The 18988-nt window shown below is 37.1% G+C and overlaps 1 long non-coding RNA gene across 1 annotated transcript in view; it reads right to left on the bottom strand.

Annotated features, from left to right (window-relative positions):
• Nucleotides 1-861: 861 nt before the first annotated feature.
• Nucleotides 862-18988, bottom strand: part of LOC309638856 — a 164542-nt gene continuing 146415 nt past the window's right edge. The window contains exon 4 of the long non-coding RNA XR_014251357.1: nt 862-7656. This is a non-coding gene — a long non-coding RNA (uncharacterized lncRNA). The remainder of the gene's footprint in view (nt 7657-18988) is intronic.

Below are 18988 nucleotides of genomic sequence, written 5' to 3'. Positions count from 1 at the left end.
AACGTGATAAGGCTAGGTACACAAACTTAACTTGTACGACACACGGAGATGTATGTAAACTTTGACTGCTCTCAAGCTAAACTGCTTTGCAACTGCATGTTCAGTATACAACACACACACACACACACACACACACACACACACACACCCCTTCTTACGTTAATTCCTTACTCCCACCATTAATTGTGGGAATCTGAGGTGTGTAAGCAATAGTGACAAATACAGGAAAAGGGACTATTTCTAACAGAGCAAAAAAATAAAAATAAGAACTTACCAATTGAATCAGTATACTTCTTTCAGTATTAATCTGTTCCCTAAATAATAAATGTATTATTTTACCAAGCTAATTGAAACATGCTATTTTTTTATTAGTTATCTATTTTATACATATTAGTATATATATGTCAATCCCAATCTCCCAATTCATCCCATCACCACCACCCCCACCCCCACTTTCCCCCCTTGGTGTCCATACTTTTGTTCTCTACATCTGTCTCTCTATTTCTGCCTTGCAAACCAGTTCATCTGTACTATTTTTCTAGGTTCCACATACATGCGTTAATATACGATATTTGTTTTTCTCTTTCTGACTTACTTCACTCTGTATGACAGTCTCTAGGTCCATCCACGTCTCTATAAAAATGACCTAATTTCGTTTCTTTTTATGGCTGAGTAATATCTCATTGTATATATGTACCACATCTTCTTTATCCATTTGCCTGTCAATGGGCATTTAAGTTGCTTCTATGAAATGGCTATTGTAAATAGTGCTGCAATGAACATTGGGGTGCATGTGTCTTTTTGAATTATGGTTTTCTCTGGGTATATGCCCAGTAGTGGGATTGCTGGGTCACAAGATAATTCTATTTTTAGTTTTTTAAGGAACCTCCATATTGTTCTCCATAGTGGCTGTATCAATTTACATTCCCACCAACAGTGCAAGAGGGTTCCCTTTTCTCCACACCCTCTCCAGCATTTGTTGTTTGTAGATTTTCTGATCATGCCCATTCTAACCGGTGTGAGGTGATACCTCATTGTAGTTTTGATTTGCATTTCTCTAATAATTAGTGATGTTGAGCAGCTTTTCATGTGCTTCTTGGCCATCTGTATGTCTTCTTTGGAGAAATGTCTATTTAGGTCTTCTGCCCATTTTTGGATTGGGTTGTTTGTTTTTTTAATATTGAGCTGCATGAGCTGTTTATATATTTTGGAGATTAATCCCTTGTCCGTTGATTCATTTGCAAATATTTTCTCCCATTCTGAGGGTTGTCTTTTTGTTTTGTTTATAGCTTCCTTTGCTGTGCAAAAGCTTTTAAGAAACATGTTATTTTTTGACTTCTCTCAGATGTTGGGTCAGAAAACTGAGGGAACAAAGGATGTTGTTCTGAATAAGGGAACTAGTTTTACATCTTTTCACTCTTATGTCAGTCTTTAAAGTACAAAATTTTGCTGTATTGAAGAAATTTCTATAGATAAAACAGCCATGAACGCCTCATGTTAAATATCATTCCAGTTTTATATATAAAAATAGTCAGTGATTCCTTTATAAATAATAAAACCATATTAATTTGTACAAATTCACTCATTCCAAATTCGTTAATTGAATAGGCACTTTGTTAAAGTTTGATATTTAAACTATCATTGGGGAAAGATAAGTAAATCAATAGCATTTGGAGAAGAATACTTACCGCCAAACTCCTCGTGTCTCCATAGAAGGCAGAGACAGACTTCCACGCCACTGTTCAACAAGGAATAGTTTGGGAGGAACACTTCCAGCCTCTCTGTCTGTATGAGAAGAGAAGCAATTTAACTGACACAAGAATCAAGGGCAAAGGACACATAGACAAAGAGAGAAATAAACAGTGAAGGCATGCAATGCATTTGGAATATCTCCTCCTGGAAAACTTTATCTAGTATTTAGTGGCAGATGGATTTTGGAAGATGAAAGTAGATCATAACAATATAGTATGTAATTTTATCTGAATATGACACTAAGAGAAACCTGTTTTCCATAGAAGTTGGCAAAGATTGTGTAACAATGTTAAACACCAGAGATTCTCATTTTTGAAAAAAAAAATTCAAATCAAAGAAAAGTGAAGGTGGTTTGGTTGCCATACTAAATCCAAAAGGAAATAAACTATTACTGGTGATTTCCTATGCTGGCTAACCATTAGACCAAGGGCTGGTAAACTATAACCATGAGTCAAATCTGTGTCTTCTGCCATTTGTTCTTTATTTTTTGTTTTTGTTTTTCTGCTCCTTATGTTTTTAATCTACTTTTATTATAGTAAAATATACATAACAAACATTCACCATTTAAGCTTCCTCAGTACAATTCAATGGCATTAAGTACATTCACATTGTTATGCAATCATCACAACCATCTATCTCCAGAATTTTTCATCATCCCAAACCAAAATTTTGTACCTGTTAGACAATAACTCCCCATTTCTCCCCTCCCCAGACCCTGGTAACCATGATTCTACTTTCTTTCTCTATGAATTTGACTACTCTAGGTACTTCATATAAGTGGAATCATACAATGTTTGTCCTTGTGTGTCAGGCTTGTTTCACTTCCATAATGTTCTCAAAGTTCACCCATGTTGTAGCATGTGTCAGAATTGCATTCCTTTTTAAGGCTGAATATGTTCCATTGTATGTATATACCACATTTTGCTTATCTGTTCATTTACTGATAAAAGCTTGCACTGCTTCCACCTTTTGGCAATTGTGAATAATGCTGCTCCGAACATGGGTGTACAAGTATCTGTTCAAGTCCCTGCTTTTGATGTTTTGGGTACATGTCTAGGATGAAATTTCTAGATCATATGGTATTTCTATGTTTAATTGTTTGGGGAACCTGCTGCCTGTTGTAAATAAGTTTTATTGGAACACAGTCATGCTCATTTGTCTACGTGTTGCCTATGGTTACTTTCAGGCTACAATGGTAGAGTTGAGTGGTTATAACAGAGAGCACATGGCCCACAAAGTCTGAAATACTTACTTTCTTGCCCTTTACAGAAAAAGTTTGCCAACACCTGCATTATATCTCCAGGCACTTATAAAAATACAGATGCCTGGGCACTCTCAGACACTTTGAATCAGAATCTCCAGGGGAGGGAACTACAAAGCTATATTTTATATATTCTTTCAAAATGATTCTGACACAGCTAGTCTCTGAGTCAGCACTTGGGGACCCCTGAACTAAAAGGGCCTCCAGAAACTGGTAAAAAAAAAAAATCCAATTGCCCTAAATGTTAGCAACTATAGTATTCACTGAATCTCAGCATTTAATAAACTCCTAATGCATACCTAATCCTTGAAAGCATGTATATTGAGGATTCAGCACAAGCTAAGCTTGATTTAAAACTTGTGTCTGGGGCTTCCCTGGTGGTGCAGTGGTTAAGAATCCACCTGCTAATGCAGGGGACACTGGTTCGAGCCCTGGTCCGGGAAGATCCCACATGCCGCAGAGCAACTAAGCCCATGAGCCACAACTACTGAGCCTGTGCTCTAGAGCCCGCGAGCCACAACTACCGAGCCCACGTGCCATAGCTACTGAAGCCTGCGTACCTAGAGCCCATGCTCCACAGCAAGAGAAGCCACCGCAAAGAGAAGCCCGCACACTGCAACGAAGAATAGCCCCTGCTCCCCGCAACTAGAGAAAGCCCGCGCACAGCAACGAAGACCCAACACAGTCAAAAATAAAATAAATAAAAATTTTTCTAAAAAATCTCAAAGGGAAACTTTATTAAAAAAAAAAAAAACACTTGTGTCTGAAAGATGAACAGCCTGGGAATTGAAGTGAGCCTGATTTTAGACAGATGTATTATAACACATACAAGAGGACGTATTTTAATGGCCTCCCTCTTATTGATCCATGTAATCAGTGAGCAGAATTTCTTCATCTCAGTAGTCTGTCATATCTCTTTAACTCAGCATCTCTAAACCTCTGACCTATTGACAGCTTTTCTACTTTTTAGTCTGTGATGTTTTGTTTTGCTCTGCATTTTCTGAGTCAGCTCATCGATTTCACTCTCCTTTCTGGGGATCTCATGTCTCTCTGTCCATCTTAACATTGGTGTGTGTTCATTTTTGAGATCAAAGAGGTGAAGCCCTATCTATGCTTTTCTCTCCTTTCAGATGTTCTTTTTCAATTCTCTGCATGAGTTCACAGAAAACATTCACACCATTGTGGCCTTGTGAGCCAAATCACACTCAAACCAGATATCATAGTTATAGCACACACCATATCCCACTGAAGCAAATATAATTTAATGATAATCTCTTTGGATTATAAAAGTAAATATTTTAGCACAATCAAAGTCACTCTTATCTCAGGCAATATTCATTATGAATTAATAGTACGAACTAAGAATTTAGATTTCCTTAAGATATCATTGAATAAATGGACTGGAGCTATAATTGATGAGGGCTAAAATCTTGGCAGCGGCATATAACCAAAACCAGTAACAATTATATGAAAAATGTACTTTAAAATGCATTTAGTCAAGTTAACAAATCCCTATTAGGCACTGAAGAAGCAGAAACGAACAGAGCATAGTTCAGTGATCCTCAGCCTTATTGAGAACAATTAGAACGTTAGGATTTTTGACAACATACTAAAGGAGCTGAAGCTCATCCACCATACACGTGGTCATCCTTCATAATTATGTAGATGTTTGAGTAGATCTATGAACTTCCCTGACCGTGACTTCTTTTATTATCCTACAGAAATACATGTTACAGAAATCAAGACATCTTTCTTGATTTCCACTTGGTGTTGTACTCTATTACCTAATACACCCAGCTGCACCCACTCTGCACTGATTTATATCAGCTAAATCCTCACCCATCAGACTGTACTGAACAGTATGGATCCTCAAAGACAGCAAATATTTTATATCCTTATTAAATGTTGATGGTACAGTTATAAACAGTTTAAATATTTAATAGAAAAAAAGCAAAGTCAATGTTTAACCTTTTTTTCCCTTCATGACTGAGGCTCATTTTCTTGAACTTCATTTACTATTCTAAAACCCTCAAATGCTTCTCTAGTGCTATAGACTGTTTCCAGTGGCCCTGATTTCCTGCACTTTTAAAAATCTTCTCATTCATTCTCAGGTTAGCTGCTATCTGTCTTTCTTTTCGGATACAGTGAGTGATATACTGGAAAATCCATGGGCTTTGAGGTCAACAGACCTGGTTCCAAATTGAGCTCACCACTAATTAGTTGTATAATGCTGTGCAACTTTATTAAATTCTCTGAGCCTCAGTTTCCTCACCCAAAAAATGTGGGTATTAAAACTTCATTTGAGAGGGTTTTTTTTAAGATTTAAAAATTAGAATTTAAGGTGTAAAATGCAGTGTTATGCATAAGGACATCCTCAAAAGAAAAGCAACTATTACCATTCTTTTTACTAGTCTTGCTCAAATTACATTAATCTCCCCTCTAATCTTTCTATTCATATCCTGCTCCCTTCTGCATGTAATCTTATTTCAAACCATTATCAACACTGCTACAGGTGTGGCTTTTCTACAATATGATTCTGCTTCATTTCCTACCCTGCTGAAAGTCATTCAACAGCTCACTAACACTTTTATCACAAACGTACATCCACTTGGAGTTCCCTGCAAGGGACTGCATTAGCTTCCTACTGTTGCTGTAACAAATTACCAAGAATTTAGTAGCTTGAAAAACACAGATTTATTATCTCATAGTTATGAAGGTCAGAAGCCTAAAATCAAGGTGTTGGTAGGGCTTCATTCCTTCTGGTGGCTCTTTGGGAAAATCTGATATCTTGCCTTTTTGAGCTTCTCAAGTCCATCTGCATTCCTTGGCTCCTGGCCCCTTTCTCCAGCTTCAAAGCCAGCAGTGTAGCATTTTCATATCTCTCTCTCTGACTCTGACCTCCTTTCTGTCTCCCTCTTCCACTTTAAAGAATTCTTGTGATTTATCAGATTTATCTGATATACAGATTATACAGATTTATCTGTATAATCCAAGAAAATCTCCTTATTTTAAAGTCAGCTGACTAGTAAACTTAATTTCACCTGCAACTTTAATTTCCCCATGCTATGCAATATAACATGTCCACAAGTTCCAGGGGTTAAGATGTGGACACCTTTGAGAGTGGGGGGAGGACATTATTCTGCCTACAAGGGCCATGTTTTTCCTTACCCCTATGCCTTCACACATGCTGTTCCATCATATTATTAATGCTCTTCCCCTGCTTTTCCATCTGAGTCAATCTCCTTTCATTGAGACTCAAATCAAGTATCAACTCATTCCATAGGCTCTCATAACCCTAGCCCTATCTGTATTATATTCCTCATTTCTATGCTTATCTAACACTCTATATATTACTCAATAATAGCTCTACTATTGAAGTTATAACTATTGATTTATTTACATCAAAATTCTGTATGGTCAGGGCCTGGGTCATTGTTTCTGAATACCAGTCCTTAGCAGGGTGTGAAAATTAAAACAGGTGCACATAAAGTGTCTGATGAAAGAGTAAATGCACCTTTGGGAGAATAAAAAGTATATAGTTGTTGCTGTTATTATTTTTTTAATTTATTTATTTTGGCTGTGTTGGGTCTTCATGGCTGCACGTGGTCTTTCTCTAGTTGTGGTGGGCAGGGGCTACTCTGCATTGCAGTGAGTGGGCTTCTCATTGCGGCGGCTTCACTTGTTGCAGAGCACGGGCTCTAGGTGCGTGGGCTTCAGTAGTTGCAGCACGGGGGCTCAGTAGTTGTGGCTCATGGGCTCTAGAGGGCAGGCTCAGTAGTTGTGGTGCACGGGCTTAGTTGTTTTGTGGCCTGAGGGATCTTCCAGACCAGGGCTCGAACCCGTGTCCCCTGCTTTAGCAGGCAGTTCTTAACCATTGCACCACCAGGGAAGTCCTGCTGCTGTTATTTTGTCCTTTGGTTTTATTAGTTTCTTTGTGTGTTTTTGCTTATTTCCTGAGTTTTACTTGAATTACATTTTAGTTCAAGACATCAAATGTGTGACTACAGTGAAAGTGTGAGTCTAAAATAGAAATTAAAGTCCCTATAATTCTCAACACTAGCTTCATCTTGGAAATCACCTGAGGAGCTTCAAAAATAACTGATGACTTCAACCTAGCCCCAGAGGTTCTGACATAATTCTGTAGTAAGACCTGGGCATTGGGATTTTTAAATCTCTCAGGAGGTTCCATCATGCAGCTAAGGCATGAAGATTTGTAGCAACCCTGTGTCAAGCAAGTCTATTGGTACCATTTTTCCAACAGCATTTGCTCATTTCATGTCTGTGTCACATTTTGGTAATTCTCACAAGAGTTCAAACGTTTTCATTATTATTGTATTTGTTATGGTGATCTGTGATCAGCAATCTTTGATGTTACTATTGCAAAAAGATTGCGACTCATTGAAAGTTCAGATGAAACTTAGCATTTTTTAGCAATAAAGTAGTATTTAATTAATGTATGTATTTTTTTAGATATAATGCTATTGCACACTTAATAGGCTACAGTATAGTGTAAACATAACTTTTATATGCACTGGAAGACCAAAAAATTCATATGACTCACCTTATTGTGATATTTGCTTTATTGTGGTGATCTGAAACTGAACCTGCAATTTTTCCAAGGTATGCTTGTATTCATTGATATGCTATTTGAAAAGAAGAAACACTCTGTGAATTTGAGTTGTACTCCCTTTTCTGATAAATTCTGTACATTCTCTTGAAGAAAAAAAAGAAGCAAAGTTTTATGTGTTCTTATTAAGTGGCTTTGTGCTGTGAAGTAGAAATCATCTCAGACTCTGAGGAGCTAAATCTCCTGTTGTTGCATGACTGGCTCATTAAACTTTAGTACTTGGGCCCCGGCTTCCTATCCCTGGGCTTAACCCAGAGGAATATTGGGACTCACCAAAAAGAAAGGCAAGTTCCCGCCTGTGGAAACTCTTTGAGGCTGTACAAGGGCAATACCTAATTCATGAGGCCTCCAGAGCCCAGACTTTTGCCAATCATCTATTTTTTTGCCAATCTGTCTGTTACCAAACTAAAAGCATCTATAATGATTTCTGGGAGAAAAAATACTAAATAAAACTCAAAATGGTTGAATGCACTACATCTTGCTGAAAGGAAGTTGTCATATGCAATCAGTGTATCACTCATCAATGAACATTTTATAATGTCTCCTTTCCCTCCCAACCCCAAATGTTAGTGTAGCAGACTACACACATGGGGTAGAAAACTGTTTTTAAAGTTCACACCTGCTTTGTACATTTAAAGGCTTAGATCAGGTTTAAAAGCATAGTACTTTAGATGTGGTTTATAATATTTGGTAAGATACTATTACTGCCTTCTTTGCTTCTTATACTAAAAAGAAAGTAACTTGAAAATATTTTTAAATATAGAATACAAATCTATTTTTCCAATTATAAATATATATATATAGCAAATTGCATAAAATAGAATATCTACTTTATTATATAAATTATCTATTTCTGGGTAACAAATTTCTGCAAACTTAGAGACTTAAAACAATACGTATCATTTTGTCATATGTTCTGTGGATCACAAGTCCAAGCACAACTTAACTGGGTCCTCAGCTCTGGGCCCCAGAAGGTTGTAATCAAGGTGTCAGCTGGAGCTGTGGTCTCATCTGGAAGCTGGACTGGGGAAGAATCCACTTCCAAGCGCGCTCAGGCTGTTGGCAGAATTCATTTCCTTACAATAGGACCAAGGGCCCAGGATTCTAATTGGTTGTCAACTGGAAGTCACCCTCAGCTCCTAAAAGCTTCCCCCAGCTTCTTGCTACATGGACCAACCCCCCCCCAGTATGGCTGACCACTTCTTTAAATCCAGTGAGAAAGAGAGAGTCTCAAGAGCTAGTCTACCAGCAAGACAGTCTTTTATACTATAACATAATCACAGGAGTGACATCTATTACCTTTGCCATATTCTATCAGTTAGAAGCAAGTCACAGCTTCCACTCACACTCAAGGGGAGTTGATTACACAAGGATGTGATCATTAAGGGGTCATCCAAGTGTGTGTCTGCTACCCTCCTTTTGCCACAGCATGACCTATGGTAGTATGCAATGAAGATTAAGCTAACTCATTCTACCTATCCAAGATAATGATTCTAAGTAGAGCTTCTCATACCAAGGTTTCCTGAGACTAGGAACATTTCTAAGACTTTTATGGGAACTAAGGGGGTGTAACTAGAGGGTAGACTTAGAATTCTGTTTGCCCTTTGCTAATAAAGGTAAAAACAGTACCTTAGTTATGAAATATCTGGACATGCTTCAGTAAACTCTTTTTGCATAGTCCCAAGCTAAGTGGGATATTTGGGGTCTTATTTTCTTTAAGAATTCAGTAAAAACATTTGCACAGTATTCAAGATGGCTAATTAACTCAAAGACCACCTGGTAGGATAAAACCTTGACATAAGGTAGAGCTCTGATTTCAGCTATGTTGTCTTAAACAGGCCAGGCATTCTGTGAATACACACTAATTTCAAATGAATCAAGACATTGCATTAGGGTCCCATGGGGGATGAGTGACTTGCACACAGTTACACTGTTAGTAGCTTAGGGTTTTATCTTCACATATTATATGGCAAGAACATTGCCTTTCTGTCATAGCTCTTTCCCTCCTCAATTCCTTACATTGATATATAGATATATACACACATATACCCCATTTGATCTTAAAAATAAACTTTCAGCCCCATTTGAGATATGGCGAAACTGAACTTCATGAAGGTGAAATAATATTCCAAACACTACAAACTGTATCTGATGAAGCCTAAATACAGATTCTAATTTGTCAGATTTAAGCACTGACTTAAAGTAGTGTTCTCTCCATTACACCAAGCAAACTTCCCATTTCTAGTAAGGCTTCAGTAGTGACTCTAAACAGGGAAGAGGTACAACAAGCTACTTAAAAATTGTCTCTCCAAACATTCATAAAAACTGTTGTAAACATAAAAACAGTTACTGCCATTTTCAAGCTTTCTACTGCCAGAGTGAAAGAGAGTATTGGCACGTACTAGTCCTTGGATACTATGGGTATCTTAAACATGCAGTCACTTACCAGATACCAGCACCACTTCACAAAGAAAATGATCTAATGCAATGCCCCAACACAGAGAGCTGGAAAATTTCACTAGCTAATTACAGACAGAAAGAGGAAGTTAGAAGAAAACATACATTTGTCAAGTATTCCATAGCCAGTTTCTTTAGGGACTTTAAGTTATTATTCAGGTTATGAGATGAATGTGTGTGACCCCAAAATTCATGTGTTAAAATCCTAACTTCCAAAGTGATGGCATTGGGAGGCAGGGTCTTTGGGAAGTAATTAGGTTTAGGTTTAGATGAGGTCATGAGGGTAGGACCCTCATGATGGGATTAATGCCCTTAAAAGAAGAGACTGGAGAGCTCTCTCTCAATCTCTCTTCCCTCTCCCTCTCTTCCCTGTGAGGATGCAGCAAGAAGGCAGTCATCTGACCAGGAAGAGAACCCTCACTAGAACTTGACCATGCTGCCCCCTGATCTTGGACTTCTCAACCTCCAGAACTGTGAGAAATAAATGTTGTTTAAGCCACACAATCTATGCTATTTTTTTTATAGCAGCCTGAATTAACTAAGACAATTCCTTTTTCCATACAATATTCCTGAGAAGCAGGTGGTTTTCTTCCATTTACCAGTGAGGAGACTAAGGGCCAGAAGAGTTTAAAAATTTTTATAAGTAATGAGCTGTAGAGATGGATTGCAACCGAAGTCTATGTGACACCAAGATCTGTGTACATTCTACCATACCAGGTTGTCTTCTTTCTACTTTACTACTAACAGTGTGACTATTGGCAAATCACTTGCCTGCCATGAAACTCTAGTTAGACAATCCCTTAGCTCCCTTCCCTTGAATTGTGAGCTTCCATGATTCTGACTCACAGTAACTAGTTGAAAGCATCATAGTGAGTGATGTCACCAAGATGGTGGAGTAAGAGACCCCAGCCTACATCTCCCCACAAGGATCAACATTTAGACAGATATTTACAAACAAAACATAGTTGGAGAGCTCTGGAGTCTACTTAAGACACTTCAATAACATATTGAAACAAAAAACTTGAGACTAACCACACAAAAAGGGAAGGAAAATAGTTTCATTTTTACCTGCATCATCCCATCCCCAACCTGGCCTTGCTCAGTGACAAGAAGAAACTCCCTAGCTACAAAGAGTTCCCCTCACAGGGAAAGAAAGAGTAGGGTGAACAATCAGCTTCCCCAGCTTTTTGGGGCAACCCAAGAAGATCCTGCTTTGGGATCAAACAAAAATGAAATCACAACATACCAAAACTTATGGGTTGCAGCAAAAGCAGTGATGAGAGGGACATTTATAGGGATAAATGCCTACATTAAGATAAAAGAAAGATCTCAAATAAACAACCTCACTTTATACCTTAAGGAACTAGAAAACTAAGAACAAACTGAGCTGAAAGTTAGCAGAAGGAAGGAGATAACAAATATCAGAGCAGAAATAAATGAAACAAAGAATAGAAAAATAATAGAAAAGATCAATGAAACTAAGAGTTGGGTTTTTGAAAAGATAAACAAAACTGACAAAACTTTAGTTGCACTTACCAAGAAAAAGAGAGCAACAACTCAAATAAATAAAATTACAAATGAAAAAGGAAACATTACAACTGAAACAACAGAAATAGAAAGGATCATAAGAGACTACTATGAACAATTACATACCAACAAATTGGACAACCTTGAAGAAATAGATAAATTCCTAGAAACATAACCTACCAAGTCTTAATCATGAAAAAATAGAAAATCTGATCAGACCAATAACAAGTAAGGAGAATGAATCAGTAACCAAAACTTCTCAACAAACAAAAGCCCAGGACCAAAAGGCTTCATGGATAAATTCTACGAAACATTTAAAGAATTAATGCCAATTCTTCTCAAACTCTTCCCAAAAAAATTGAAGAGAAAGTAACACTTCCAAAGTCATTTTATGAGGCCAGCATTACCCTGATACCAAAGGCAGATAAGGATGCTACAAGAAAAGAAAACTATAGGCCAACATCCCTGATCAATACAGATGCAAAAATTCTCAACAAAATACTAGGAAACCAAATTCAAGAGCTCATTAAAAGGATAATACAGCACAATCAACTGGGATTTATCCCTGGGAGGCAAAGATGTTTCAGTATACGCAAATCAGTAAATGTGATACACCATATTACTAGAATGAGAGACAAAAATCATATGATCATCTGAATAGATGCAGAAAAAGTATTTGACAAAATTCAACATCCTTTCATGATAAATATTCTCAACAAATTGGGTATAGAAGGAATGTACCTCAACATAATAAAGACCATATACAAAAAACCCATAGCTAACATCATACTCAATGGTGAAAAGTTGAACGCTTTCCCTCTAAGATCAGGAACAAAACAAGGCTCCCCATGCTAACCACTTCTATTCAATATAATACTGAAAGTCCTAGCCAGAACAATCAAGCAAGAAAAAGAAATAAAAGGCATCCAAATCAAAAAGAAAGGATTAAAATTATCTGTTTATTGATTACATAATCTTGTATAAAGAAAATTCTGAAGACTCCACAAAATAAACAAAACAAAACAAAACAAAAACCTGTCAATACTTAATAAACATCGTAAAGTTTCAGGATACAAAATGAACATACAAAAATCAATGGATTCTATACACTGACAATGAACTATCTGAAAAGAAATAAAGGAAATAATCCCATTTTACAACAGCATCAAAAATAATAAAATGCTTAGGAATAAATTTAAACATGGAAATGTAATATCTATACACAAGAAACCATAAGACGTTGAAAAAAGAAACTGAAGAAGACAAAAACACATTGAAAGATAGCTCATATTCATGGATTGGAAGAGTTAATATTATTTAAATGTCCATACTACCCAAAGTAATCTATAGATTACATACAACTGCTATCAAAATTCCAATGCCATATTTCACAGAAATAGAAAAAAAAAATGCTAAAATTCACATGGAACAAAAAAGACCCCAAATGGCTAAAGCAATCTTGAGAAAGAACAAAGCTGGAAGCATCACACTTTCTGATTTCAAACTGAAGTACAAAGCAATATTAATCAAAACAGTATTGTACTGGCCTCAAAATAGACATATAGACCAATGGAACAGAATTGAGAGCCCAGAAATAAATACATGCATATATGTTCAACCAATATTTGACAAGGTATCCAAGAATAATACTCAATAAGGAAAGAATAGTTTCTTCAATAAATGGTGCTGAGAAAACTGGATATCCACATTCAAAACAATGAAATTGGACCCTTCTCTTACACCATTCACAAAAATTAACTTGAAATGGATTAAGGCTGTAAAACTCCTAGAAGAAAACATAAGATTAAAAGCTCCTTGACATCGTTCTTAGTAATGATTTTTTTGGATATGACACCAAAAACACAAGCAATAAAAGCGAAAATTAACAAGTGGGACTACATCAAACTCAGAAGCTCCTGTACATCAAAAAGCAATCAACAAAATGAAAAGGCAACCTGAAAAATGGCAGAAAATATTTGCAAGCCATATATACATCTGATAAAAGGCTAAGATCCAAAATATAAGGAATTCATATAACTCAGTAGCAAAAAAAACAAAAACAAAAAAAACCTGCTGTAAAAAATGGGCAGAGGACTTGAACAGACATTTTTCCAAAGAAGACATACAAATGGCCAGCAAGTACATGAAAAGGTACATGATTAACCATCAGAGAAATGCAAATCAAAACCACAGTGAGATACACCTCATACCTGTTAGATTGGCTAGTATCAAAAAGACAAGTGGTCACAAATGCTGGCCAGGATGAGGAGAAAATGAAATCCTGGTACAGTGTTGGTAGGAGTGTAAATTGGTACAGCCACTGTGGAAAACATTACGGAGTTTCCTCAAAAAATTAAAAATAGAACTACCATGTGATCCAGCAATCCCACTTTGGGTATATATCTAAAGAAGATGAAATCGGGATTTCTAAGAGATATCTGCACTCTCATTTTCACTGCAGCATTATTTACAATAGCTAGGACATGGATACAACCTGTGTCCTTTGATAGATGAATGGATAAGGACGATGTGATACACACATACACATACACACACACACACACACACACAGGAATATTATTCAGCAATAAAAAGAAGGAAATCCTGCCATTTGCAACAACATGGATGGACCTTGAGAGCATTATGCTACGTGAGATAAGTCAGACAGAGAAAGACAAATATTGTATGATCTCAGTTATAAACAGAACGTAAAAACATTAAACGCATGGAAACAAAGAGTAGAATGATGGTTGCCAGGTGTTTAGGGATGAGGGAAATGGGAAATGTTGGTCAAAGGGTACAAACTTTCAGTTATAAGATGAATAAGCTCTGCGGATCTAATACACAGCATGGTGACTATAGTTAACAAAACTGTATTGTGTACTTGAAAGTTGCTGTGAGAGTACAGCTTTAATGTTCTCACCATAACAACAAATTTGTAATTATATGAGGTAAAGGATGCATTAACTAAGTTTATTGTGATAAACATTCACAAAATATACATGTCTCAAATCATCACATTGTACACCTTAAACTTACACAATGTTATATGTCAATTTTATCTCAATGAAGCCTAAAATACAATAAAAGTGTCATAGTAATTGAAGCAAGAAAAAAGAACCTCTTTTTCTCTTTCTTTTTAAACTAGAAAAAAAACTACATAACTTTTAAAATATATAAAAAGAAAGGTAAATTAGTTTCCTAGGGCTTCTATAACAAATTAACACAAATTGGGTCACTCAAAAAAACAGAAATTTATTCTCTCATCTCTTGAAGCTAGAGGTCCAAAACCAAGGTGTTGGCCAGGTTCACTCCTTCTAGAGGCTGTAAAGGAAGATATGTCTGTGCCTCTGCATAGCTTCTAGTGGTTGCTGGCAATCCTTGGCATTCTTTGACTTATAGATGCATCACTCCAATCTCTGCCTCTGTCTTTATGTTGTTCTTCCTGTGTGTCTGTGTCCGAATTTCCCTCTGCTTGTAAGGACATCAGTCATTGGACTAGGGCCCATCCTAATCCAGTATGAGCTCATTTTAACTTGCTGACATCCACAAAGATGATTTAGAAATAAGGTCATATTCACAAGTACTGGGATTAGGACTTGAACATATCTTTTGGGGCAACAGAATTCAACCCATAACAGGGAGAAACTACTTACCATGTACTCCTGGACCCTAAAGCCAGAGTTAAGTGAGTCAGAGTCGGGTGAAAAGTTAAGGTAGGACACCATTAGGGATGTAGGGTGGTGCAGAGATCCTGGGAGAGAATGATGAGTCAGCACAGGGAATCATGAGTAGTTGCAGAGCATGCTTTCCAAGGCAAGAGTTTTTAATTTTAGGTAAAACTGGGTTGGTTCCCTATCTCCTAAGAAGAGGATAAGGAACTAGAGGTAACAGAAAAAGGAGAGAGAGGTAGAGGAAGGCAGTTATACTAAGGTAAGAAAAATTAAAGTTAGACTGATGATTTAAAGGAAATAGAGGCCAAAACTTCATAAGCATTAAATATAAATATTCAAAGCAAATATAAGTCAATAATGCTATGCCAAACAGTTCACATAGAAAATCAAAACTGTATCGCTTAGTAAAAATGTGAATGTAGTTTTAATGAGTCACTGAATAAATACATTCTCATGAATTACTCCCACTTTTGAGCATACTATTTGCTGGAAAATCAGTCTCAAGATAATTGTACACAAACAGAAGGGGCCAAGGAAAAACCCCAGGCACTAACTCTCTAAAATTGTGGAAACTATAAATAAGTAAAACTTTGTTCTTGGTATTACTTATACTTGAAATGACTGCTTTATTCAGGCTTTGGTCTCCCTTCATTTCCCTCTGATGTCTCCACAAATCAGTGACAGCTACAGCATTTCTGCTGAGGCAGCACTTTTCCCCCAAGTGATCTCATAATATCTGCGAGAATATTTGGAACTTCATACACTCCTTGATATGCAAAAAAAGACCTTATTTTCAAGTGCCTCAAGCCAAGACAATGATTGCATAAATCATGTGACACAGAATAGAGATGACAAATAAAATACTCTATAGGATTAAAGTTTAAAAATTAGTGCCGGAAAATATTACCATTGATCTTTGGAATCTTGAGAACAAAGATTTAACCGTATATTTGCTTGAATCCTTGACACTGTATTTTCTACACTAAGTAAAGCAGTATGAAAGAAAACCATCATCAATAGCAGAATAAAATGAAAGGGAAAGAGGGAAATGGACATTTGCTCCCTTCATGATGAAAATAAAAAGTAGAGATTTGTTAAATGAATTCGGAATGTGCAATTTTCTGTTCCATTAAATTCTTTATTATCTTCTCTTCCTCTTTCCTTCTGACCAAAAGTCTTTACGCCGTCTTTACAACTGGTTCTGTGAGACAATGGATCTGAGGAGTACAAAGTAGACTGAGGCATAGTGCCCCACTGGATGGAAGAGCTCATGAAAAAAATGTGTTCCTACCTCCCTACAGTCAATAGATATATAAGTTGCTATATTCAAGAATCATGACCTCCAAGTTTATCAGTGGAGGTTGGTAAAGTTTTTTACCACTTTTTATTCTACAGAAACATGACAGGAAGGCAGCGTGTCCCTGAGAAAATGAAGTCCTTTCATAGAAGGGAGACGTTCGTGTCAGTATATGAGAGGAGGTTCCCATTATGAAATGACTTCCCTGCTCCACAGAATCCTAGCAAATGATGGGAAATCACCGTTGGGATGAGACTTGTGCTTCACGGAGCAGAGGGCTTCAGTGAAAATAGCCTGGAAAAATCTATCAGAGAAGGCTCAAAGATTTACATCCAATCTTTTCAAAAGATTCCTTTTTCTAGACTGATCTCAACATTCTTTGTTTACCTTGAAAGAGTAGCACCTTCAACCCACTGCTCATCCGAGTCTAAGCATTTACAGTCCATTTTCTGTCTCCATCTGTGCACTGAAGTAGCCACTGACCTTTGGAACACCAAACTCGGTAGTTTTGTCTTTGTCTTCCTCCTACTCAGCCACTCTGCTATATGTTATCCTGTTGGTTTTGTCCTTCTTAAAACTCTCTCCTTCATACACTTCACTGAATTACATCATCCTCGTGGTCTCCTGTGTGTCTGATTACTCCCCTCTATCCTTCAATTTCTTCTCCTTTCCCAAAGTGAAGAAATCTACCCTTAAAGTCTTCTTTTTACTTTTGTCTCGCCTCTACTTATTATTCCTGAGCAATGCCACCTACTCCCATGGCTTCAATTATTAATATTACGTGTTTGGCCTTCTACAGTGTCTCCCTAGGCTCAAGTTCTCCAAGAAGCTCTAACCTGAATTTACAACTGGCTGCTACACATCTTTTACAAATGTTCCAGAAGCACCTCAAAACACACAAGTATAAAACTGAGTTTTCCTTTCTACCACATTCTGCAACTCCTTTGGATTTCTGTTAAAGTTACCAGTATCTCTCTCTTCTTTCTTTTCTTCTCCCCAATATCCAACCAATTGGGCCTGCAAATTGCCCCAACATAGTCCTTTATTATCATCCCCACCGACATTTTCCTAGTTTAATCACTAATTGTCACTTACCTGGGTAGTTGCTCAATCCCCTAATGACCTCCCAGCCTCCCTGCCCCCAAGTGTCCCTGTTCTGATTTAGCCCTTACATCACTGACAGCCCCTAGCTGCTCACAAACTTTCAATGCCCCTTCCTTACCTCCAAGAGAAATAAAAGTGCCTCACCCAACCTCAACCCCCTCAATGTTATCCCAGTCTACCTTTCTAGGTTTCTTTCTTACAAGTGCCCCACAGGATCCTACACTCCAGACCCTTACCCCAACTCCTGACCACTTCACCTCTTACCCATTATTCCTTTGCCCCAAACCTCTATGTCTTCTCTATCAGAGCCTGTGCTTTCCCCCAAGGTTAATATCAAAGGTAATTTTCTTCATGAAGGCTGTCTTCACCCCACTCCCACTTGGATTTGAATATTTCTCTTAGAATCTCCATTGTAGTTTGAACTCTCTCCTTGCTTGTGGTAGAGTCTATTAGCTATTTGCACATGTTCTTTTTTTTTTTTTCTTTCAGTCGATTGGATTCAAACCATCAGGAGGATAGAGGCCCTGTCTTATTCATCTTTGAATCTCCAGAACTGAGGCCAGTGAAACTTTTTCTATTTAAAAAAAATCAAATCTGCTTTTCTCTCACAGAAATGAAAGTTTAAGTAAACGAAGGATAGAGGCTTTTGTGGATGTTTTCAAATGGTATTTGGATTCAAAATCGGTTTCTTTTCTAAATACAGAAATATAATCATTCCTCTGTCTTGTAAGACAATTATTATCACACTGATCACAAAACTGAAACTAGTTACCACTTTGAAAAACCTTGAAATGGGCTAAAATAAGGTAGAAGGCAATGGGGTAGCTTTTTCGAAGACATATCATACATAAATTGCTGTACTATTAAAAAATCATGGTGACACTTTTTCCTCCTCAATTAAAAAAAAGTTTCTTTGTCTACTAGAGAGAATATACAATATGCACTCTACTTGTAAGATTTTCAGATCCCCAAAAATACTACTCATTAGAGCAAAGCATTTTTCCCATTATGTCAGGAGTTCAGGCTCACATCAATAGACAAATTTGTGTTGTTTTACCTGGATACTTGAATAGCTCCAAGCAAAAGCAACCATCATACTGGTACATTACTCTTCCCCACTAAAATTTAGCTGTGAATAAGATGCTTCAGAACTTCCATCAGGACATTCCATGATACAGTCTTAAAATGAACAAATTTTTGCAACAACATGAATAATTTTTGTACACAAGACGGGCCAGCAAGCCTGGGGAGATGAGTGAACCTGTTCCTCTGGACCTAATTGCTTGGCT

Source organism: Balaenoptera physalus, assembly GCF_965194825.1.
Source record: "Balaenoptera physalus genome assembly, chromosome: 11".
Classification (NCBI taxonomy): Eukaryota; Metazoa; Chordata; class Mammalia; order Artiodactyla; family Balaenopteridae; genus Balaenoptera; species Balaenoptera physalus.
This window is presented reverse-complemented; position numbering and strand designations above follow the sequence as displayed.